At 40.0% G+C, this 24,879-nt stretch overlaps 1 long non-coding RNA gene across 3 annotated transcripts in view; it reads left to right on the plus strand.

Moving 5' to 3' along the window:
* The first annotated feature begins 3,643 nt into the window (after positions 1-3,643).
* The window catches only part of LOC122462565, a 188,059-nt gene continuing 166,823 nt past the window's right edge, over positions 3,644-24,879 (plus strand). For 2 of the 3 annotated variants that reach the window (XR_006285201.1, XR_006285199.1), the window contains exons 1-2: positions 3,646-3,921; positions 4,347-4,463. This is a non-coding gene — a long non-coding RNA (uncharacterized LOC122462565). Of the gene's footprint in view, positions 3,922-4,346; positions 4,464-9,853; positions 10,290-24,879 lie in introns of those variants that run through there. The other variant, XR_006285200.1, reaches the window with a different exon arrangement.

Genomic DNA, 24,879 nt, shown 5'->3' on the forward strand with positions numbered 1-24,879 from the left:
CTTGAAAATCTGGTCCATAGGCACTTAGAGTCCTAGAATATCAGAGTTGGAAGGGACCTCAGGAGGTCATCTAGTCCAACCCCCTGCTCAAAGCAGGACCAATCCCCAGTTTTTGCCCTAGATCCCTAAATGGCCCCATCAAGGATTGAACTCACAACCCTGGGTTTAGCAGGCAAATGCTCAAACCACTGAGCTATCCCTTCCCCCCAAATCTTTTCAGATTTGTAAAGATATCCAGGCATCTAAAGATGGGGATATGCTCCTTTAGGCACTTTTAAAATGTTGCCCTAAGTGACAAACCCGAAGTCACACAGGAAGCCTATGAAGGAGCAGTGACTTGAACATTAGCCGCCCGAGTCACAGGATAGCTCCCTAACTATGGGACCAGTCTTCCGCAACTGGGTTCATTGACATCAGTGCTACCACACTGATTTACACAAGCAGGGGGCCTGTCTCAATAGTTATTCCCCTTCCTCTGAAGAAAAGTTGCAGGGTGTTTCTTTAGGGCCCACTACTACCAGAACTTATGCATGTTACAGCCGGACCCAAACAAGGGCTTGAATGACCAAATTCTCATATTCACAAAGCCCAAATCATACATACTTCAGCTTTCTTATGGAAAATTGGCTTCATGCCATCTTGCAGACTTTCCCAGTGCTGCACAGAGGGGATGAGACAACCTATAAAGGGAGGGAAAACTAATGAAAAGGTCTAAAGTAGCTAAAGTAAGAAAATTATACATTTTCCATGTAACTACCAACAAAATGTATACTATAAAATCATGATATAACCTTGTTTCTTCAGTCAACATTTTAAAATAAAATAAAAATCTTTCCTTTATTAAATAGTTTATAATCCTTTTTTAGATTTACAAACTTTACTTTGATGTATCAATAAATGAATGAAAAGTATTAGTCTCGTTTATATACATGGTCAGTAAAACTAGTGTTATTAGCCCAGTGGGTACTTATTTCTATGAGATTGTTGTAATTGCTTTGGAAGAGAATTTACATTAATTATGGTAAAATAATTACAGGTTACGTGTATTACACTTCACTTTTCAGCAGCAGCATTTGTATTTTGATAATTATCCCTGTAGCTATTGTGTGGGTTTTTCAGAGGGAAGGGCAATACATTCCTGTGCATATTTGTAGGCTTCATAATAAAAAGCAATGTCAGTTATGAATTTGGAACTTGAACCAAAGCTCACTGAGTTAAGTGAAAAGACCCGCACTGGCTTCAAAGGGCTTGGGATCAGGCACTTGGCTATGCCCACTGACCATGTCATGTGACGACAGGTGCCTTCACTTAAGTAGTAAAATATGGGCAAAATATGTGGTAAAAATGGAGTTAAGCAAAGTTTGTCTAGAAGCTAGTACTATATATCTAATACATACCCAGAATGCAAGCTCAGATGAATACTATGGACAGTCTGTACCTGTGGAATTGTGGCACAGACAATCCAAAGGGAAACAAAGGAATACACTCTCCATTGTGAAAGTAGATCAGATTAAGGCTTTTATAATGAAATTTGTCACAATGAAGATAGTCCCCTACAAGGCCACTCCATGTCATTTAAATCCTTATGGCAGGATGTAAGTGGGGTGGGGAATGAAAGATAGAATACGAGGGAGAAAAGAAACACAGCCCAGATGCTGGGACACTAATGGAAGCGTATGATGAAGAGTGAGTTAAAGGATACTAGTCCAGCTGGAAGAATCCCCCACAGGCAGTAGTTCGCATGTTCTGAGGGAACATGTCAATTTTGATAAAGTTCCTCCAGAAATTAGGTAGGTCTGCTGCCAGCTTACCTGCCCAGCTCCTCAGCAGCCCACCTGGCAGGCTGACAGGGAACTGAGAGCCTGGAAGCCCTGGCAGTCTTGAATTCCAGGCTCCATGACTTCTTGGCCAGCCGGGCTCCCAGGGCCTCCGGGGTATAGCCCATCATGTGGACTGCCACAGACCTAGGGCTCGCATTAGAGCTGAGCAGAGAATAGTTAATTCTGTTTTATTCAGAATTTTGAACTGTTGGTTTTCATTCCAAATAGGAACTAAACCAGATTTTGAAATCTTGAAATCCTCCATGAAATGTAATTGCCATTCTCTGCCCAGCTCGAGGACTCATGTGGTTAAATAGAGTGTCTCAGTCTCCACTCCTAAGGATCTGACTTCTTCCATAAGATCAAAATTTCACACTTAGAATGGTTGTGCATTTCTAGTAATTTACATGAAAGTGCAGGGTAGATATGTGGGACACCATATATCCTTATCTGCATGCTACTTGCATCAAACTTGTGTATCCATCTTAAATGTACAAGTACCAATCTGTTGTTGTTGTCTTTAACTCAACAAGTGTCCAAAGCAATTCCAGGGAACAGGTAGAAACGTACAGTTTCAAAATCTGTGCTAACAACCCTAATTGTGCTGCTCTGAATTCTAGCTCATGTTAACTGTTTCTTTTTTAAAGGCCTACTGATCAAAAACCGAATAATTTTGCACCTTGTGACAGTGAATTCAGTTCTTGCATTTAACTTGATGGTGTAGGAAGCTGTATCTCCCCCTTAAAGCCTAATTAACATGGAGACTACCCTCTCTGATGAGTTCATAAGCAGTTCACAGACAGGTGGGATGTAGCAACTTTGCAAGACACTGTTTAAAGATCTTTGACATCTGAGAAAGCCACAAAATCCAATAATCCTACTTTCAGAACTCCAGGGTGTCCTCAGAGATCAATCTCATATCTAAACATCACATAAAGAGAGTGCATTGCATTATAGACTGTTTTTTATTGAACACTAACTAAGCAACAGCATTAGACATTCTTGAAGAAGAGCCTTTACCAGTGGGACTGGAAAAGGTTGTCAAATTCTGAAATTTTTACCCATGATTAAAACTGCACTTTAGGAATTGTTACATTATTAACAAAAGTCAGCTTATCCTCCATGTATCTTTTTAACAGTATCCAACAGATTATGTATGGGGAATAAAGTGGAGTAGTTTCTATGTTTATCTGTGCCCATGAATAAAGCAGATTTTAATTCTCTCTTTTTCTAATTGCCATCCTATCATTGCAAATACTCTTCCAAGTATATAAAGGTGGGTGGGAAATGGAGAGCCCAAGGGTTTTTTGGGTTTATGGATTCGGTCCACATAAATTAAACAGAATTTGAGGGCATCTGGAAATATAATAAAAGTGTCTGAGAAGGAGTCACATTGGATTAGAAGTGTTCAGGTACTTCCAGTATCCCTCTGGGTGTATATATGTATGTGTATTGGTGTGTTTATGTGCATACAAGTTCAGTTTTCATAGAAGTTGAAGAGGAAAATTTCTGAGTGTTATGCCTGTATTTAACAATACTGGGCACGCTTCATAATTTTGCTCAACAAAATTCCTCATGAGTCTCCCCCAACCAAAATAAAACTAAAAATACCGTAATGTTATTTTGGAATAGTTTTCCTAAATAAGTCCATGTATGAACACCCTTATACCAGAATTAGGGCATGTGATGGGGTGTATATCCCACACAGGCAAGGAATAGGTTATGTGGGCCTGAGGCCAATTAATGCATCTCGCTGCACCTGAGGGTAGTCCAGGCTTAATTAGTCATGAAGCCCAGGTGTGGGGAAGGACCTGGGTGGTGACTATACAGAGGGGAAGCACAGTTTGCAAAGAACCTGTAGGGAGATATTCTGCAATCACAAGGTGGGATTAGAGCATGCAGAGTCAAGGAGGAAGCTCATGGAATCCTTTCCTCAGTAGAAGAGTGTCTGGCAAGAGGGGATGAGAGATGGGGAGCAGCTAGTGTGGAGCTGTAGGCTCCACTGGTGAGCCCTGATAAAAAGGCAAGACTGGGCTTCCAGAGAGGCATTTAATTAAGAGGGAAAAACTTCAAGTCCCAGGAAGGCAGAAGGAGGTTTTAAGTATGTGTTTGGCTTGGGATTTATTGGGGGATTTCATGGGCCAGCCCTGTGAGTCCTGTTCTGAGAGAAGGGTAAGCCTAGAGAGGTTTGTGGGGAAAAAGCAAGAGACCTTGCCTGCTCCCTACAAGATTGTGGGCTGGAACCTACAGGATTGGGAGGGCCTGTGTTTCCCTACCAGCCCCTGGAGCAGGTGATATGAAACCCCCTGACATAAGGGGGTGAGGAGACTTCATGGTCCTTGAACCCTCTTGGTTCAGGGCTTCAAGGCCCAAGTCAGTGCTGAAGACCTATTTGTTGGACTCTTTTCAGAGTAGCAGCTGTGTTAGTCTGTATTTGCAAAAAGAAAAGGAGTACTTGTGACATAAATTGGTTAGTCTCTAAGGTGCCACAAGTACTCCTTTTCTTGTTGGACTCTGTCTCCGCAGAAGGAGGGGGCTAAAGCATGATCAGGCTGGAGGGCTGAGCTGTGAGAAGAGACCGCTGTGCGACAAGAGTGCATTTTGGCAGAAGTGCTTGAGAGGAAGGAGCCTGCTACTCCAGCGGTGAGTTCACTCTTCTGTAGGGTGCCTCTTTCCCGTTTAGATTAATCAATTTTGAATAAGTGTCTGCACATCTTAATTATTTAAGAATAGCTATTGTGCTTTAAATTTACACTCTCCTTTAATCTGAATTTTATCTTTAAAGTGTAGACTAGCCCTAACTCTGACTGAAAAGGCCATTTTATTACTGCTGCTACAACCTACCCACTTCTTGGATAGCAAAATGTCTGCGTTGCACTGATTTACTGCCCTGTAAAAGTCATACTTCTGGTCTTGATATGCCAACCTTGGAAACCTTTTACTGGATGGCCCTGGGAAGCAAGTTCCAGATGGCTAACATTCAGAGTCAGTGCTTTACATAATGAGGGAGAAAAGTCTTTTTTGTATTTTGCTGTCTACATCTGCTCATATAATTGTTCTGACTAAACCTGTGCAAACAGTATGCAATGAAACAAACCAGAAAAAAAATAGTCTTTCTCCCTATCCTATTTACAAACTGGAAATTCAGACAATGTTCATTCAGCATTTCAAACTTGTACTTGCTTTGAGTGAACATCCTTTTTCCACCCCACCCCCTTTTATTGTGTTTTTGCTTTATATTATGTGGCGTTCATTTTTTGCTCTTCCATTCTTGTTGAAGTAGTATTTTCAGTGTTTCTACCTTCCAAAGCAGGTTTTATGTGCCCCAAGCCTGCAACCCATTACTGCTACTATTGATATTTCAGCTGTCATATTTGACTGGCTAAAACATATCAAGATGACAGTGTATGGGTTGATAAGATGATATCAACACACAGGGTAACAATGGAACATTTCAGTAACTGCCTTTCAGAAGGGTCCCTTCATCTTAAAACAGTAGCTTAGGTCCCCATACAAAGTCTGCAAAAGCCCACTTACAATTGTATGTGTAAATTGGGGTAACTGTGGAAAGCATCAATCTGTGTACGCACACATGAACCTTGATGTCTACTCAGTCATGATGCTAAACATGTAATAGTAGAGGACTTTTACGTGTAGCTCTTGGATTTTTACATGTGAATTTTATTTAATATACTATACAGAGAGGCTTGTCCTGACATTGTATCTTAAAATCCTAAAGCTGTTTATCCTGAAGCTGTTTAGATGGTCCCAGGACTCCACTTCGAGCTTCTTGATTTTTTTTCCCAAGTAGTCCCAAGCCAAAGTACTAACTTTCCTACTTCTTTCCATTCTCACATAGAAACTTCAGTAGTGATATATATACAACATAGCAGAGCGCAAGAATGTAGTAGTAGTAAAGGCTACTAATAAGTATCGGTTTACTGTGTCTTTCATTGTGATGTAGTAGGTTGACATAACATGGGAGTGTTTGCATCTTAAAGTGCAATTTATTTTTGTATATTGTAATATGACTACAGAATAGTCAGAACAAATATTTATTATGTAGGGCTGGCAAGTGATCGCACTGTTAAACAATAATAATAGAATACCATTTGTTTAAATATTTTTGGGTGTATTCTACATTTTCAGATATATTGATTTCAGTTACAGTACAGAATACAAAGTGTACAGTGTTCACTTTATATTTTTGATTACAAGTATTTTTACTGTAAAAAATAGTATTTTTCAATTCGCCTAATACGAGAATTGTAATGCAATCTCTTTATCATGAAAGTTGAACTTAAAATGTAGAATTATGTACAAAAAACCTGCACTCAAAAACAAAACTATATGAAACTTCAGACCCTGCAAGCCCACTCAGTACTACTTCTTGTTCAGCCAATCGCTCAGACAAACAAGTTTATTTACATTTGCAGGAGATAATGCTGACTGCTTATAATGCCACCTGAAAGTGAGAACAGGTGTTCTCATGGCACTGTTGAAGTCGACGTCACAAGATATTTTTGTGCCAGATGCACTAAAGATTTATATGTCCCTTCATGCTTCAACCACCATTCCAGGAGACATGCGTCCATGCTGGTGATGAGTTCTGCTTGATGATTATCCAAAGCAGTGTGGACCAATGCATGGTTCATTTCCATCATCTGAGTCAAATGCTACCAGCAGAAGGTTGATTTTCTTTTTTGGTGGTTTAGATTCTGTAGTTTCCACATCAGTGTGTTGCTCTTCTAAGACTTCTGAAAGCATGCTCCACGCCTCATCCCTCTCAGATTTTGAATGGCACTTAAGATTATTAAACCTTGGGTCGAGTGCCATAGCTATGTTTAGAATCTTACATTAGTACCTTCTTTGCGATTTGTCAGATCTGCTGTGAAAGTGTTCTTAAAATGAACATGTGCCGGGTCATCATCAGAGACTGCTATAACATGAAATATATGGCAGAATGCGGGTAAAACAGAGCAGGGGACATACAATTCTCCCCCAAGGAATGCAGTCACAAGTTCAATTAAACGCATTATTTTTTTAACAAGCATCATCAGCATGGAAGCATGTCCTCTGGAATGGTAGCTGAAGCATGAAGGGGCATACAAATGTTTAGCATATCTGGCCATAAATACCTTCAATGCCGGCTACAAAAGTGCCTTGCAAATGGCTGCACGCTCCTTGTTTACAATGTCACCTGAAAGTGAGAACAGGATTATCTCCTGCAAATGTAAACAAACTTCTTTGTTTGAGAGGGCGGCTGAACAAGAAGTAGGACTTAGTGGACTGCAGGCTCTGAAGTCTTACATTTTTGTTTTTGAGTGCAGTAATGTAACAAAACAAATCTACATTTTGTAAATTGCGGTTTTGTGACAAAGATGGCATTACAATGCTTGTATGAAGTGATCTGAAAAATAGTATTTGGTTTATCATTTTTTACAGTGCAAATATTTGTAATCCAAAATAATATACACTTTGTATTCTGTGTTTTGATTTCAGTCAATATTTTTGAAAATATTTAATTTCATTTGGTATTCTATTGTTTAACATTGCAATTAAAACTGTGATTAATCACAATTAATTTTTTGAGTTAATTGTGTGAGTTAACCGTGATTAATTGACAGCCCTAATATTTTTGCCCTAAATAAACTAGCATTTCAGGCTAGCGTCATGACAAGTGTGATACCTTTTCACATTTCTTCTTTGAATCACTTGTTTGCATTTAACTATACTCCCAAAACAGTACCTTACTAATCTAATACTTTGGAAGTTGATATCCATTCCATGAATACTATATCTAGATGGTGGTAAAGTACCAGCAAACTAGCTTTTCAGCCTTTGAGTGATTCTTGAAGTACTGTCTTATGGCTACAGTCCTATGAATGTCAGTGACCAGTGGCCCCAATCCAACAATGCACTTAAAGTTCTGTTTACTCATGTGTTTAAATTGTTAAATAAGCACATACTTAAGGGCTTTGCAGGATTGGGACCTAGAATCCTGCAATACAAACAAATATGTTTTTATGGGCATTTGATAATGTTACCTCTTTCCATTACAAAATAGTTTCAACCAAACATTATTACAGGAGTTTAACAGAGTAAATATAAGTCCTATGGGTATTATGATGGGTATCTTAGACTTTTATAATACAGATGTTATAATATACCATGGCTCTAGGCTTACAGAGAAGTCAATAAAATTAACAGTGTGAAATTCTATTTTCATTCATTGTAATGGCTTACAAGTATATTACATTCTCTACTTCATTCTGACATGAGTCAATAGGTAACCAATGTAAGTGTAGTTCATTTATATTTGAATTGATGTTCTGTCCCCCATTAGCATATGTTTCTAATGCATTCTGATACATTAGTAAATAGGCTTGTCTGATTAATCATTAGCACATGAAAAGAATTAGCTGTCTACTGCCAAATGGAATTATTGACACTGATAATAAGATGAGGTACTGTATCATCTGGAAGCTAGTGTTTTTAAGGGAAGGATGAAATTTGTTGGCATTTCCATTTGTAAACTGAAATATCTTTTTCATATATGGAATAAGAGTATTCCTGTCATTCACTCACTCCACTGTATACCTTCCCTTACTCTTCACCATGATTATACAAAGATGCCAGTGCTAATGATTGAAATACTTCAATTTGTTGTTCACACTAAGGAACAAGTATAACTTTTCCTCTAAAGCAAGATTGTAGAGCCACAGCATTGTGATGCAGAGGGGAAAAAATGGAAAATCTTGACCCATGCAATGCCCTGAATATTGCAGTAGGTTGCTACTATGAGTCAGTGTGACACACCTAAAAGGGTCACAGCCCCATTATTTGAAACTATTCATGTAATTCTCCCTTGCTCTTGTCTGCACCATTAGATTTAATAGCGTTGTGGTGCGATTGCCATATACGTTAAAGTTAACTGTATGATAAGAACACAACTTAATCTAACAAAGTCTTGTAAATCACTTAACTATTCACACAGTAGGGTCATTCTAGGCTGAATATTTGCAACATATGATGAAAATGTTGCCACCCTTCAACTTTCTTGCACTGAATACTTCTTCAGAGGTGTAGAAATTCATATTATACAGTATGTCTACAAAATGCTGACGGAACGTAGCTTTTTTTTTTAACACCTCGTTAACCTCCAATATGTTCAGTTAACATTGGATACCAAGAGAGGGAAATGTGTTAACCACGTTTTAAGCTCTTATTAATAAACACTGCATGGCTGTAGTTAATCATCTTGTAACATGTGCAAGAAAACACGCATGTTTAATTCAAATATCTCGGAGAATTTGGACGCACTTGGTAGCCAGGCAGGATTAGACCAGGTAGGCAGGAAGAGGACAAAGGGACCATTTGCTCATGCTATGGTTGCTCCTGGCCTGTGGGGGTAGAGAGAACTTGCAGAAATACTGTCATTAATGTTTGGCACGGCCCCCTCAGGTAACAAAAATGGCTACAGAGATGTCTAGTCACAGTGGCAATACTGCTGCTTATTCTGCTGCTCCTGGACTTAGCATCCCTGCTTATGAATGGCTGCTGATTCTTTTACTTCAAAGAGGAGACTTGCTGCAGCTACCACTCTAGTGCTGGCTTCTGAGGAAACTGGAGCCACTTGGCAAGACTGTAAACATATCTATATCCCTACTAGTCAGCGTGCAATGAGCTCCAGTTATGACACCCACAAATTTTCCCTCTCCATGTGGCATGCTGTTGAGGCTACAACTCTGCCAGAGCTCTTGTAGCCGGACTCTAAAACCTCTGTGACAATCGAGTCCAGGCACCATCACCACCCCAGTAGAGAACAGAAGGTTCAATGCCCCACAATGAGCAGTTGCTTCAACTGATTGCACACTGTATTGTACTATAAAAGTGCATCTGGTATGGTCTTTTATGAAAACTTGTAATGTTCTGAACTGGCTGGTCACTATGAGATGCATAGATTCAGAACTATAATCTGTATATAGGAAACTTTGCTCAGAAATTTGTACTATTTCAACTACACCTTACAGGAAGGAGGGGCATCTCCTAAGCCAAGGATTTACACAAAACCAGCTCCAAGTAACAACCCATCTGCCAGCTAGGAGGAGAGCATGGCGGACCACTAGAGTTAATGGAAAGAGACTGGGAGATTCCAGCTCTCAAGAGAAGAGGGGATTTCTGCACTTTGAATAAGTGGGGAGGGAAAAGCACTTTAAAAGTAGGCTTCTGTCTGAGGCTCCTTAATCCAGAAACTGAAGGCCAGCCTCTATGCAGGAAGCTGTCTGACGCTGGATGCCTCTAACCTACAATGTGTGCTTGAAAACTGTTGAAAGGCAACAGGTAACTTGTATTAGAAAAGAGATTTTTATCTAATATAGAAGTGTAAAGCCTGAGGATGCATCTTTGTTCATTTACTGTATAACTTGTACATGTTTACTCTCCCTTACAATTTCATCTCTGAATCTTTTCGGGGGTTTTTTTTTTCTATAAATAAACCTTTTGTTTGTTAGCACAACAGAGAGCTGCTTGGGGTAAAAACTGTGTGGCGGGTGTGTGCCAAAGTAGGTTGGTGTCAGGGTGGAGGGGGCTGATTTCATGCCTTCAGGGTTGATGAAGCAGAGAGCAATGGTCCAAGTGCCTGGTGGCTAAAAATTCTGAAGGACTGATGTGGGGAGACCTGGGGCTGGAAGAGCTGTTGGTGTCCCCCTGCGAGGAGTAACTAGGCTGCTAGGACCTTGTGTTGATGTCAGGGTTCTGAGCCATAGCTGCACAGCATAAAGGCACCCAAGGTTACAGTGCAAGTAGTGACAGAACGCTTTCCTGGTCAGGGAGCTCCCCAAAATGTGTCATCCCCTTTCCTCAGTTTCACTTAAATGCCTCCTTTGGCACCATGCTGAAGCTTTCTAGACAAGAGGAACACCACAACCACTGGTTCTCCCTTAACTGAATATCTTCCCCCGGCAGTGGACCCCAAAGGATTATTCTGTGCACAATGACCCATACCCAGTGAGTGGTCCATATTCTCTGCTGCCTTTCAGGCTTCCATGAATTTCTAAATGTGGGTGTGAGTCCCAATGCCACTCGTGCTGCCTGGCTGACTTCATTTTTATCACGGTCACATACCCCAGTCTTAGAAGGTAATAACATATAAACCCCTCCCCTCCACACCACACACAAGCCGAGCAGTTTCACAGTCATTCAACTTTTGGGACTAAAACCAAATTTTTGAATATGGCAGTACTGAGACTTATCTACTCAGATGCACATTCAACCTGAAAAGCAGTGTTAAATCTGGGTGCGGTGTGTGTGGGGGGGTGTTTTTGTTTTTTTTTCCCTGGCTATCCTCTCTAGTTTCAAGCGGTGATGCAATTTTGCTACACCATCTAGTGCTTGCCATGTGGATTGATTAAATAGGGCAGAATTTGCCACTTCTCAATCCTGCTGCTATTGGAAAGCAAGGGTTTTCTTGTAGACAGCAATGGCCTGCAGTGAGATTTAGGCCACACATAATTCAGTTATGAATATGTTGACTAAAAGGCCAACAAAATGATGTGAGCTAGATTGGGACCTTGCATTCCCTTGACAATGGTACTGGGTATGGTGGAGAACCACTTCCCAAAGCCATTGTAAGAATCGCATGTCCACAAGCATTAACAGATACTGAAGTCATGTCCTCTTCTTCTACTACTGTAAAACATCTGTGCAGGATTCTCTTCTGCCATGTCTCTGGCACTGAAATAACATGGATGAATTAAAAATTAATGGCAGAGTCTTCACCTACGTTCTAAAAATGTAAGCCTGTTCCCCACCCTAAAACCCTGCATCGGTCATGCAAAAACATTTTCTGGTCCTAGTTTTCAGTTTTGTTTGCAGAAACAAGTACACCTGTAAATATTGCAGGCATGTTTCGGAAGTCCCCTTTGAAAAATTCACCCTTTATATTACAGAAAGTAACATTTTTCTTTTAAGTTTAAATATAGCATCTTCAACTTTTAGTTTTCTTCCGTGTGAGTGTGTCTGGAACAGTTAAGCTCAATTCTCCTGGAAAAACAGACTTAAACACCCATAAGCTGATATGATCTTTTGTAAACATAAGGGCTGAGACACTTCTATATAAAAAGGAAAACACAAATAATTGCACTAAGTAACTTAAAATTACAAAATGCACAGCATGAAGCATGTCATCCTTAATTGATTTTCTTTTCGGGAATACTTAAACTAACTTTTTTTCAGTGTGCTCTGAACACTTAAATTCATCATCCAGTGTTAAGTAGGATAACAAACATTGGCTCAAAATTAGGCATGTTAATAACCTTCATTACTATAACTTCGGCAGGGTATAATTAAAAGGATCCATGTTTTTGTTTGGTGCCTCACAAAAAACTTCAGTATCTATCTAGATTTAACATTAAAACACAGTTGGGAATCTTTAGTGTGCATCATCAGGGTCTACATGGACCAATTAAATATGAACACATCAGTGTAAGAACTAACTTCCATAGTACATGTTGCCACACCACGTAGACCTTAATAGCAGAGAACATCATGGAGTTCTTTGGAAGTGCTCTTCCTTCGAGTGTTATCGCAGTGTTGGCTGGGTTCAGCTTTAATATTGGTTTGAGCACATAATCTATTGACACGGTACAGCCAAGAGGATATGAGCACCACCATTGCCAGGAGGTGGTGGAGATGGATTGGCCATGTGCTTCGGATGGAAACTGATTCCATTACCAGAGTAGTAATAAGACACCTGAAGGCAAGCGAAAACGAGGCCGCCTGGAAACAACAAGGTGAAGAGCTGTGGAAGATGAGCTGAAAAACCTGGGGCACAGCTGGAGAGCCACTGAAAGACTTGCCAGAAACAGACAGCAGTGGAGGAGCTTCATCGCTGCTCTAAATGCCAGAGGTGTAATGGGAACATGATGATGATCTTGGTGCTGATTTGGGCTAGTCCCTGAGAAACTGGGGGACGGTACTCTTTTGTTTTGAGACTTAACTAAAAGCTGCAGCTTTGGGCCCTAAATAAGGAGGAAGAAAAAGTGAAGGTGTATCTGGCAGCCACGCTATTCATTTTGTTTTTTAAAGAAAAAATTCTCATCTTGCGGAAGTGCTGCACATAGAATTAAAATACACAATATGAAAAGGAAATGGGGAAAACGCCAAAGACTGCAGAACAATTTGTGTGTGTGTGATGACAGATTAATACATCAGCACCAACATTAATTCAAATGGAAATTGCCAAGAAATTATTTTAGACACTTTTTACAAATAATTGGTGAGGGATCTGTCCGATAGAGAGAGAGAGAGAGAGTTCAATGCCTATATGGGCACCAAATTCAGAAGCCTGACCTATGTTAACTCAAGATCATGTACCACCCTACTAACCCTCAATCATCATGTAACTTACTCATGTAATTAAGAAAATGGCAGTGGAACTACTTCTGTGGAAAAAGTACAAGACTAGGTGCTTAGGTCTGGTGTCATTTAGCTTTCCTGCTATTCTAGCTAAAGGTTTAGATTGCACAATGTTCATCGACTAGTGTTTCCTAGGTCTTGTCCAGAGGCCTAATTAGTACCTGAACTTGTAGCCCTGCTGTATGAAACGTGCTGACTTTAATATGTCAGTGGGACTCTTATGTGTGCAAAGACCGTTGGATTAAATTTTTTTTTTTACTGCATGCTAGAACCATTTCAGCTCAATGCCCTACTCTTTCCCATATTGAAACTGAAGTAATAAGTTCATTGTTTTATGAAAAATATGGAAAATTCATGATATATTTTGGTTTCTCAAGTTGGATTCCTAGAAGTAAATAATACTAACAGTATATTTTCCACATGCCTCTCAGCAATTACTGTATATTATATAAATACCAGCAGGTAACATACTGTAAATCTGCAACTGAAGAAATATTGACCTGAAACAAACTTATTTTTACTGAGAAACAGTGCTCTTTTTGTGCCGTCTTACTGGTCTGATTCATGGTGTAACAAATTCTTAATTTCCTAAAACAGTGCACAGCAACGCTGTAAGAAGTCCTTCTCAGTGCTGAGGGAATAAAGCAAGAGAATGGCATTTTTACTAAAATAAACAACTTGGCTGAAAACCATGCTGTAAATACAAGTGTGAAAATCCCACTTAAATTGTGAAGGGGGGAAAGCATCCTCTAATAGTAAAGAGACTCTAACAGCAGTACATACAGAAGAAGGGGACAGTGGAGAAATATCAGTGTTTTAAAGCAATTGTACATTGATAGAAGCGGACCAACAATAAATTATAAACTTCTGTCAGGGCCGTGCATTAGTTGTTTTTTTTTTATGTAACTGATTGTATTAAGTTTCACTGCATACTTTCATCTACTATTCACATTTTCCAGTAAATTAACTTTCCAGTATTTCTGTGTTATATTGGATTATATTTATGATGCTATCTAAATCTTAATCTACTATGTTTACAAGGGCCTGGGTAAAGGCTTAGCAGAGTTGGCTGTGTTTCCTGTAAAAGTGTGGGTGTGTTCTGTAGGATGCTAGGCATTCAGAGGCGCACATACATCCCCCCACCCCCACCCCCCCGCACATACACAATGAAATTTTGGATTGGCCTGAAAATTGCAAACCATACCACCCCAATCTCTCCAGGTTACAAGTGGAATCTAAGAAGATAACTTGCCATTGTAGTAGGTAGATCTGCAGATCTAACACACATAACTGTGACAGAAGAACTAAGGATATATGCAGCTTCTAGAACTGTAGACACTTGTAATACATATCTGAATAATCATACTCCCATAAACAGAGAAGAAAATCTATTGTTCATATATAAAAATATGGATAAGGCTACCCGTCGACTGAGAGAATATTACTGGTCGTGCTCAGTACTTTCACTTTTTTAAAAAGAAAATGAGGGAGAGGGGAACGTAAGTTATTTCATAATACTAGTACAGTATTTGACGAACTGATCATTTATACCAGATTGTTGCCACAAGTTTTTAAAATCTTAATCTGTTTCTTTAAACTTCACAGTTAACTATAGCATGATTGTTTTGTTTTCCAAAAACTCTTGTCCAGTTCCACTGAAAAGTCGACGCTTGATAGGATTTAATCAGGCTACAATATTATTATTTATTATTAGATGTCTGGGACTACTTGGCAGGTGAAAATGTATAGTGCAGGCAACTCCATGTTCATGCAATAGCTTCTGCTAGCTCCCCTTCATTTTTCATCCAGGTCCCGTACCAACCCATGGCTGGGACCTCACCATCCTCCACCCCTCTTGTAGGGTTAGGGTGCCGTACCACTCATGGGAGCCCCAAACCTCCCCCCATTCTGTTCCTTTAACTAACACCTCCTTTTTAAGTCCGTTACCAAGTCATTTATCTGGTTGCTGGATGCCTTCCCTATGGACTACCTCCACTGTACATCAACCGTAAGGAGATGTTAGCAATTAGCTTAGCTATCTTCCCCCCACACAAACACCGTCAGGTTCTCAGACATCTCCCAATGCCCTTTTTATAGCATCCAAAAACATGTTGACACCCAAGTCTGATAGGTGAACCCTATCCTCCTGAAATAATTCTGGTGCTCCATATGCTATGCCAGGCTGTGAAATTACCCACCCTCCTCTGGCTATAAGGAATGTGGCTACCTCCCTGTTCACATATTGCCTTGCCTTGTCCGCCTGGGGGGATTTCACAGCTTCCCACCAGACCCTGTGTTGAAGCATGTCCAACCCCACAATTTTTACTCCTAGAAAAAGTTTGAGGATCAGCCTGAAGTCTCTCTTCCACTCTGAGCATTAGTTCCACCCCTTTACACATTTCCCCAATCGTTTTCCTCAAGGTGTCCCACAGTTATACCTGGTGACTGCTGACAGGCAACCAGCAATGGCATCAGCTGGTCTGCTGGTATGCCTCCATTTCCATGCCAACTCAGGATTGCGTCATCGCCGAACCCCAGCTGCAAGCCTTCAGACACCTTGGGTGCCCGCCTATGTGCCCAAAAACCAATACTGTGACTGCAGATCCACACCATCATCTGCATGGCTGGTCTTCCCACATCTGAAATGAGATTACAACAAATTAATGTTGACTTGCCTCTTAGGGTCTCACCTACGTTTTGCATGCCTGCCAATGCCCGATTGCCTGAATTGCCTCTGCAGCCTTCACTAGCTGTGCTGCTGCCACCCCGCTTCAGAATGAGTGGCAACAAGGTATCTGTGTCATTATGAACCCCAGGAGGTGTTGAAGTAATCAGTATTCTCCAGGAGCCTTCATGAGGGCCAAGCCTCAGGGGGGAAAAAACCCACAAGTTCTCCACAGGCAATTGAATGGCTTGGCTACCCTGCCATCAACTCCTTCCTGTGAAATCATTGTCTTTTTACAATATAGCCCAAACCTGCCCGACTTAATTTTTTTTTTGTAACATTACCTTATGCCTAATATCCCTCAAGGGGATCCGAATCCCCACAGTAAAACCCCTCCCACAAATCTGCCCCATCTGCTTTGTTGTGATCCTGCAAACACTTTATATATACAAACACACATTTTAATGTTATATACCTGAGGAGTTCCATTAATATCACTGGAAGTAATCAGGCTCATTGCATGTGTGTTTGGAGCTTCAGGGTGCATTCTTCATTCCTGCCTGATTCTTCACCCATTTCAATGGCAAAGTTTCCATTGACTTCCGTGGTGCAGATTCAAGTCCTTAAGACCCAATTCTCCAAAATGCTGAGCATCTCCTGTGAGAAGCTGAACTCTCATTGACTCATTGAATTCCAGCATGCTGAGAACCTTGAACCTTTGGGTTCTTAGAGACAGGAACAAGCCATAAATGATTGATTTGGATCTGACATTTCTCCAAGTTTGTAATGTGGCTTTGGGGTTTGGTTTGGATTTCTTGTAAATGGTAACTTGGTGAAGTACTCTGTAGTCAGGTTATGAGTAGTATCTAAATGGCTTGTTTTGTCTTCTGTTTATGGTAGACGTTTGCTTACTAAGGAAATGATTCCTATGAGTACCTTCAACTCCCACTGAACTGTAGGGAAGTGGAGGGGTGCTAAGCGCTTCATAGGATGAAGCCCTAACTAACATTGCTGCAGAATTTGGGTCCATGGTGCTACAGATTACACAGGACCCTGCTTATAATATAGAAATGCCACACACTCGGAGAACTTGATGGGGCCAGCAGTGAAAGGGGGACACTCTCCAAAGGACAATAGGTAGCTCCTCCCCTGGGAGTCTCTGGCACCCATTGGCCAGCATTCCTCACTCCCAGGATTTAGCCCAGCACAAGCTATAACGCACCTCTTTTGGCTCTGCTCCAGCTACCCACCTGAACTAGGAATGGGAACCCAGCCTGACAAATGCTCCAGGTCTAGCCAATCACCTATTTAGGGGATCAGGAATGAATTTTTTTCTCTCGTGGGCCAACTGGCAGAGGACCAGGGAGTTTTTCTCAATGCACCTTCTAGCCACAGTGGGCTGAGTAGGAACACGTTTAGGACCTTACTGAGGTACTGGGGCGGAGTTGTTTATTCGTTGCAAATTGCAGTCAGGTTCCAGTGCAGTTAAGAGAATAAAATGAATGGTTCCCAGAGGTAAAAGACCTGGGATTTTGGTGTTGGTCCTTAGGCCCTTCTGATAGGGTGAGACCTTGTGGCCCTCACAGGCTGAGGTCCTCACCCTGCTTGTGGCCTTCATGGGCTGAGGTCCTCACCCTGCTGAGATCCTCTGTCCCCCTTGTGTGGGAAGGGTGCTAGGACTCAGAGCTGAGTCCTGGTGGGTAGGCTGAAGCAGCCCTGTCCCTTGTTATGGGTTATATACCATATTAAATAGCTATAATATATAAATGTGCAGTCATTATTGATCAAAACTTACCACAAATATTTTTCTTATTTTTAAGGTTACTTATTTCATTCTAAAAGGATTACTGTTTTATTTTATATGCCACAGCAACTATGATTGATGAAAAGGATAACCCTTAAAATAAAGTAAATGCATGTTCAATGATAGTGTAAGTAGTTTATGTATTGCAGTGTGAAGACTTTATAAATTATTTATAAGGCCTATATACGTTACACTCTAGGTTGTTTCTGAATATATTACCCTTTGTAACTCATTGTTAAATACAATTTTTGATTAAAGATTCCCTGTCAATCATATCAAATTATACTAAAATATTGTATACTTCATTTGCTGAATTTTGCTTATTTGCTTCTGATAGAACTGTTCAAGAAAATAAAGGGATGATAAAATGTCACAGCAGATTGTGTGGTGGTTAGTTGCTCAGTAAAAAGTGAAATATTTGACTGAACAAGTAGAATAAAACCCAAGGAAATTTAAAACGAGTATGTCGGCTTATTTTGTTGAATAGTGTGACATTTTCTGTAATAGAGCAGTACAATAAACTGAAAAAAACTGTAAATATTCTTTAGCACACTGAAAGTCACCTGATATTTTAATTTGGTTGGAAAATAGATTCTTAGAAGTTATGAGTTAGCATATAAAAATTATACATATATAAACATTCTATACTTCTCAACTTTATAAAAGAGATGCAATAATATACCATGGCGTTTGGTTAGAAATTAATAACACTCCATTCTCATACTTCATAATCCATTAAAAGCAGAATCCCTGTCCAGAGAACATAAACCCAATGAGAGGAAGCAGGTGTAATATTAGTAGTTAGTACTGTTTTTAAGCTTGAGTTTGCCTGATCTATGGTGCAGGACTGGACTGTCAGATTGCATGCGGCATTTGATTGTATTGAAAACATACCTTATAATTGCTCAGTATCATTGGAATTGTCCTTGGAGCAGAGAGGGATAAAGTTTTTGTGGATACAGTAGATTTTATCCTAACATGCCAATCATAATTGGGTGAATTTCCCATTTTTAATCCCACTATATTCAGGTTACATTTTTTTTAAAACAATAGTAGATATAGATTTAATAATGCTAGTGTTCCCAACACTAAAACTAGGGGAGAAGCTCTGTTCTCAAATGAACATGCATGACTTCGAGCCCAGATTTTGCCACCATCCAGGAATCCCTGGCCTCATTGGAGTCCGTGACAAAACTCCCATTGACTTCAATAGGACCAGGATTTCATCCCAAACTTTTCCTAAAACTTCAGGAATTTTGTTTGTATATTGGGTATTTTATTTAAAAAAATGAAATCATGAGGAAATCTAAATAACATGATTCATGAATTAATGAGAAGGTAAATGACATGGTCAGGGTTAACTCCAGGTTCCATTTTTATCTGACCCACCAAATCTTAGATAATGTTCTGCCTTTGGACCCCGTCTCTGAACAGGGAATGCTTTTAAAATCCACTGCACAAAGACTACAATTTAGCAAACATTCTTAGCTTCAAAAAGTACTTCTAAAAAGGCATTATCTGAAATGCATGAAAAAATGTGGCACACAATGCCACATGAATTTGCTGTCTTTCACTTCACTCTTTTTCTGTCCAAATCATAACTTCATAGCTGTAGAGCAGTAGATATCAAGCAAGCACAACCTGTTCATCTGTCAGATTATCTGGACTGTTCATGCTGAATCAGTCAAGTATTTGTATGACGCTATTTTCCTGATCAGCGGAAGTAGAGATTCACTGTGTCTTATGTGTATAATGGAATATGTTCCTGCTGGATTGGGAGTGGTGAGACACAATGCTAGTGCTTTATTTGGTCCTTGTAGAAAAGCAGAATCTTTAATGCAACCTGGTCCTCTGACGTTAATGGGATTTCTTCTATTTAAGGGCTTGATCCATCACTGATTGAAGTTAATGGAAAGACCCCAAAGGGACCAGGATTTTGGTTTCAATGTGATTTCAAACATATTATACCAAAATTGGCCAGTAAGATTTGTGAAGTGCAGTTGTTACAGAGCAGAAGGACGGTGCAAAAATGTACAAATAACCAGGGCTTTTAAAGAAAACAGCCCCGTAATTCCAGTGGAGAGTGTTCAGCACAGAAACCCACATGCAGCTATATTCATAGGACCCATGTGTGTACATGAATAGGATGTCCCTTTTGCTTATTGACATGGTCAGACTCCCACTGTCTCGGCTGCCGTTATCCGTTTGCCCACACAAACATTGGGAAGCTTTGTCCTTTTCCTTTTGCGTCAATATGTCTAGCAGCTTTACATTTATGGGGGTGGGTAGTAGCTATGTAACATCCATTTTATTTCTTATGCTGTTAATATTGGCTATTTCCTACTGTGGCTTCCTGTGTGGTACTACAAAGGACAAGAAGGTCGTGTTAGTTATTGAACATATGTATTTTATACCATTCTGTGATTGCACAGCAGGTATATGTGCATTTTTGAAAGATTGATATATGGTGAAAAACGGTTATCTGCCTTGCTCAATATGATTGTTTGCACTCCCCACATGCTAAGTTAGCCCCAAATTACGCAAGGGATAGCTTGTCAGCTGGGACCTGGCAACATCTGTGCCACCGCACAACTTTCTTTAGATTCTATTCATTGCTATAAGTGCCTGTATTTTTTTCCTGACTCTTCGGGGGGAGGAAACTTAAAAAAAAAAACAACCAAAATATGCCTTTTGTGTTTGCATTCTAAATATTCATTCATTTGATTTGTGCAGCATGAATGGTTGTGGAAGGTGGATATGAAACACAATTGCTATATCATAGAATTATAGAAAGGTAGGACTGGAAAGGACCTTGAGAGGCAGGACTAAGTATACCTAGATCATCCCTGTGTGTTGGTTTAACTTGTTGTTAAAACACTCCAAATTATGGAGATTTTACAGCCACCCTTGGAAGCTTATTCCAGTGCTAACTATCCTTATAGTTAGAATTTTTTGCTAATATCTAACCTAAAACTCCTTTGCTGCAGATAAAGCCCATTACTACTTGTTCACCATGTTGAAGGTAGGACAATTGATCATAGTCCTTTTTATAGTAGCCCTTAACATATCTGAAGATTATCAGGTCCCCCCCCTCAGTTGTCTTTTTTTTCAAGACTAAACATGCCCAGTTTTTTTTAACCGTTCTTCATAGGTCAGGTTTTCTGAATCTTTCATCATTTTTGTTGCTCTCCTCTGGATTTGTTCCAGTTTGTCCATATCTTTCTTAGCGTGGTGGCACCCAGAAATGAACGCTGTACTCCAGCTGAGGTCTCTCACTGCCCAATAGAGCAGAACAATAACCTTCTATATCTTACATATGACACTCCTGTTAATACACCCCAGAATATTAGCCTCTTTAGCAATTGCATCACGTTGTTGACTCGTTATGATCCGTTATAACTTCCAGATCTTTTCAGCAGTGCTACTGCCTAGCCAATTATTTCCTTTTTTGTATATGTGTATTTGATTTTTTTTCCCTTCTCTGTAGTACTTACCTTTATTGAATTTAATCTTGTTGAATTCAGAACAATTCTCCAATATGTAAAGGTTGTCTGAATGCTAACCCTGTCGTCCAAATGCTAGCAATCCCTTCCACCTTGGTGTCATCTGCAAAATGTTACAAGCATACTCTGCACTCCATTATCCAATTCGTTAATGAAAATATTGAATGGTAGTGGACCCAGGACAGGCCCCTGCAGGATTCCACTGAATAAGTCCCCCTGTTTAACAGTGAACCATTGATAACTATTCTTTGAGTACGGTCTTTCTTCCAGTTTTGCAACAAATAATTTCATCGAGACCACATTTCCCTAGTTTGCTTATGAGAATGTCATGTGGGACTGTGTCAAAAGTCTAAATAAATTTAAGGCATATCATGTCTACAACTTTTCCCCATCTACTAGATCAGTAGCTGTGTTCAAAGAAGAAAATTAGGTTCGTTTGACCTTACTTGTTTCTGACAAATCCATGCTGGCTATTACTTACAACCCTATTATTGTTTAGGTGCTTACAGATTGATTGCTTAATAATTTTATTCCAGTATCTTTCCAGGTATCAAAGTTAGGCTGAACTATAATTTCCCAGGTCCTCTTTGTTCCCTTTTTAAAAGATATGTGCTTCTCCTGTCCTCTGGGATCTCATCCATCCTCCACAAGTTCTCAAAGGTAATTGCTAATGGTTCCGAGATTGCCTCAGCTAGTTCCTTAAGTACCCAAGGATGAATTTCATCAGGCCCTGCTGATTTGAATAAATCTATCTTTATCTAAATATTCTTTAACCTGTTCTTTTCCTATTTTGCCTTCTGTTCTGTCTGCCTTGTTAATATTTATTGTGTTAAATATCTTCTTATAATCAACCTTTTTGTGAAGACTGACATAAAATAGGCATTAAATACCTCAGCTTCTTCGTATCATGAGTAATTAGCTCTCCTTTCCTGCTAAGTAGAGGAGCTACACTTTCCTTTGCTCCTAATATATTTATACAATCTCTTTTAGTGCCTTTTATGTCCCTTGCTCAGTGTAACTCACTTTGTGCTTTAGCCCTTCTGATTTTTTCCGTACGTGCTTGTGCTATTCTTTTATACTTCGTGTTTTACCCATGTTTCCACTTTTTATAGGATTTCTTTTTGATTTTCAGGTCATTAAAGATCTGATGCAGCTATATTGGTCTATTAATTTTTTCTCAGTCTTTTCTTTGCATCTGGATCATTTGCCATTGCACATTTAATATTGTCTCTTTCACAAGCTGCCAGCTCTCCTGAACTCCTATATCCCTTATTTTTTTCCTCTGGGACCTTAGTTACCAGTTCTCTGAGTTTGTTCAAGTCTACTTTTTTGAAGTCCACTGTCCTTATTTTGCTGCTCTCACACCTTCCTTTCTCTAGAATCAAGAAATCTATCACCCACACTGCCTTCCACCTACAGATTCACAACCAGTTTCTCCCTTTTGGTCAGTAAAGCCTAAAATGGCTACCAACCTGCTTACTTTCGCCACCTTCTGAAACAAAAAGTTGTCCCCAGTACATTCCAAGAACAGCATTACTTTTCCAACAGATGTCTGAGCTGTGAAAGTCCCCCATTAGTATCAAGCCTGGTGTTTTTGATATTTCTGCTATTTCTCCTAGGACCGCCTTATCCACCACCACCTCCTGATTTGGTGGTCTGTAGTAGACCCCTACCATGACATTGCCCCTGGCCCCCCCACCTTCAGTTGGTCTGCCTCTCACCTTCTTCTGGACCTTATAACAAGTACATATGTTTTTGATGTATAGAGCAATGCCTCCTCCCCTCCCTGTCCTTCCTGGACAAGCTGTACCCCTCTATACCACTATTCCAATCATGAAATTTATCCCACAAAGTCTCTGTGATGTGAATGAAGTAATAATTTAACTTATATACTAATACTTCTGGTTCTTCCTGTTTGTTCCCTATACTCTTTGCATTTGTGCAGAGACATCTAAGATGCTGAGCAGATTCCCCCACTGTTATCCCTTATGTAGCTTCTATGATCCTATTATAATTATCTAACCCTCCTAACCAACATGAAGTCCTTTTTTAATGTCTGCGTTTTTTATACCTACCGCTTTTTTGTGACCTGCCCTCTTTGAACCTAACTTAAAGCCCTCCTCTCTATGTGGTGTTTAAAGATGCGTTTCCCATTCTTGGTTAGGTGGACCCCATCTCTTCCCGTGCGTAACTGTTAAGAGTTTCAGAGTTGGAATAGCACTTCCAGAAGGATGATCGTCCTCCGTCCATCCTTGAAATGCATCTAAATATTCAACATCGTGGTATCGAAAACCCTGGGTATTTCGGATCAGTTGCACTAAGTGATCACCCTGTAATTTTCAAATGATGCTAACAATTTTAAAATGCAGTATTTTGGTGATTATGGATTCTGAATGACAAAGGGGACAGATACTAAGAAACAAGGTCAAATTACTAATCACTTTCTATCCCTACTAACAGTTGGTTTCTTTATACCCCTTGCTACTTCAAGTGTAACTTAACTTATTTTACGACCTTTGCCATAAAAGATCAAGATCCGAGGAATTTTACTCTAAACATTCTTTCAAAGAACTTTGTGCAGCCGGCACTGGCTGAGGGGGGGGAAAAAGCAACAGTGACACCCTTCAGTGTTTAATTTAACACTTTTGAGCACTTTCTTCATTTTTTACCAGATTCTTTCCCATTAGGAGTTTTCTGCAAAAATATCTGGGAACATGGCAGCTTCTTTATAACTAAAAAAAATTAAAATTAAAATCATGGCTCTCTGAAAACTCAAAGCATGAGAGTAGAGGACCAGATGCTATAGCTTTATAAATTAAAAAGGCATTATATATAGCCAGCTGTACCATATAAACTTAGATTTTTATGCCATGCTGTGGTGTTCTGTGTATCCTCATTTGTTTTCAACATCTGTTCAGACCTGTCCATACCTCCCATATATTAGTTATAATTAATCATACACTGGAGCATTTTGTATGTTTATGAGGGTTCACCTAATAAGTAAGTTATTATAATGTACTTATTGTCTGTTTTGTAGAGAGAAAATAACATTCTATAATTGCTAATTAATATAGACTTTTATGTTTCTGTGTATACATATAAGATGTCTCAGGGTCTGATGTGAAAACAATAGTTTTGTACAAACAAATAGTATACTAACTTCAACAAATGTTAACTGGGACAATAAATATTAGAATAAGAGTTCAAAGGTAGACTACAATTCCAGAACATTTTAGGGTGTGTGTGTGTGCGTGCGCGCGTAGTTATAGCAGCGGTTCTCAACCGGGGTCCAGGGGCCCCTGGGGGAGCCGGAAGCAGAACTCAGGGGGTCCGCCAAACATGGCTGGCATTAGACTCGCTAGGGCCCAGGGCAGAAAGCTAAAGCCCCGCCCCGTGGAACTGCAACATGGGGTCCCGAGCTCCACCACCCGGGGCTGAAGGTGAGACCTGAGCAACTTAGCTTTGTGGTGCCCCCTATATGTGGGGCCACAGGCAGTTGACCTACTTGCCACCCCCTAATGGAGGCCCTGGCTTTATATGCAAAAAATATTGTGGCACAGGTGGGCCGTGGACCTCTTCTAGCATGTTGGGGGGGGCGCCCTCAGAAAGAAAAAGTTTGAGAACCCCTGAGTTACAGTATATAGACCTTTGCAGTATGTCTCCACTTGC

Source organism: Chelonia mydas, chromosome 12, assembly GCF_015237465.2.
Source record: "Chelonia mydas isolate rCheMyd1 chromosome 12, rCheMyd1.pri.v2, whole genome shotgun sequence".
Lineage (NCBI taxonomy): Eukaryota > Metazoa > Chordata > Testudines > Cheloniidae > Chelonia > Chelonia mydas.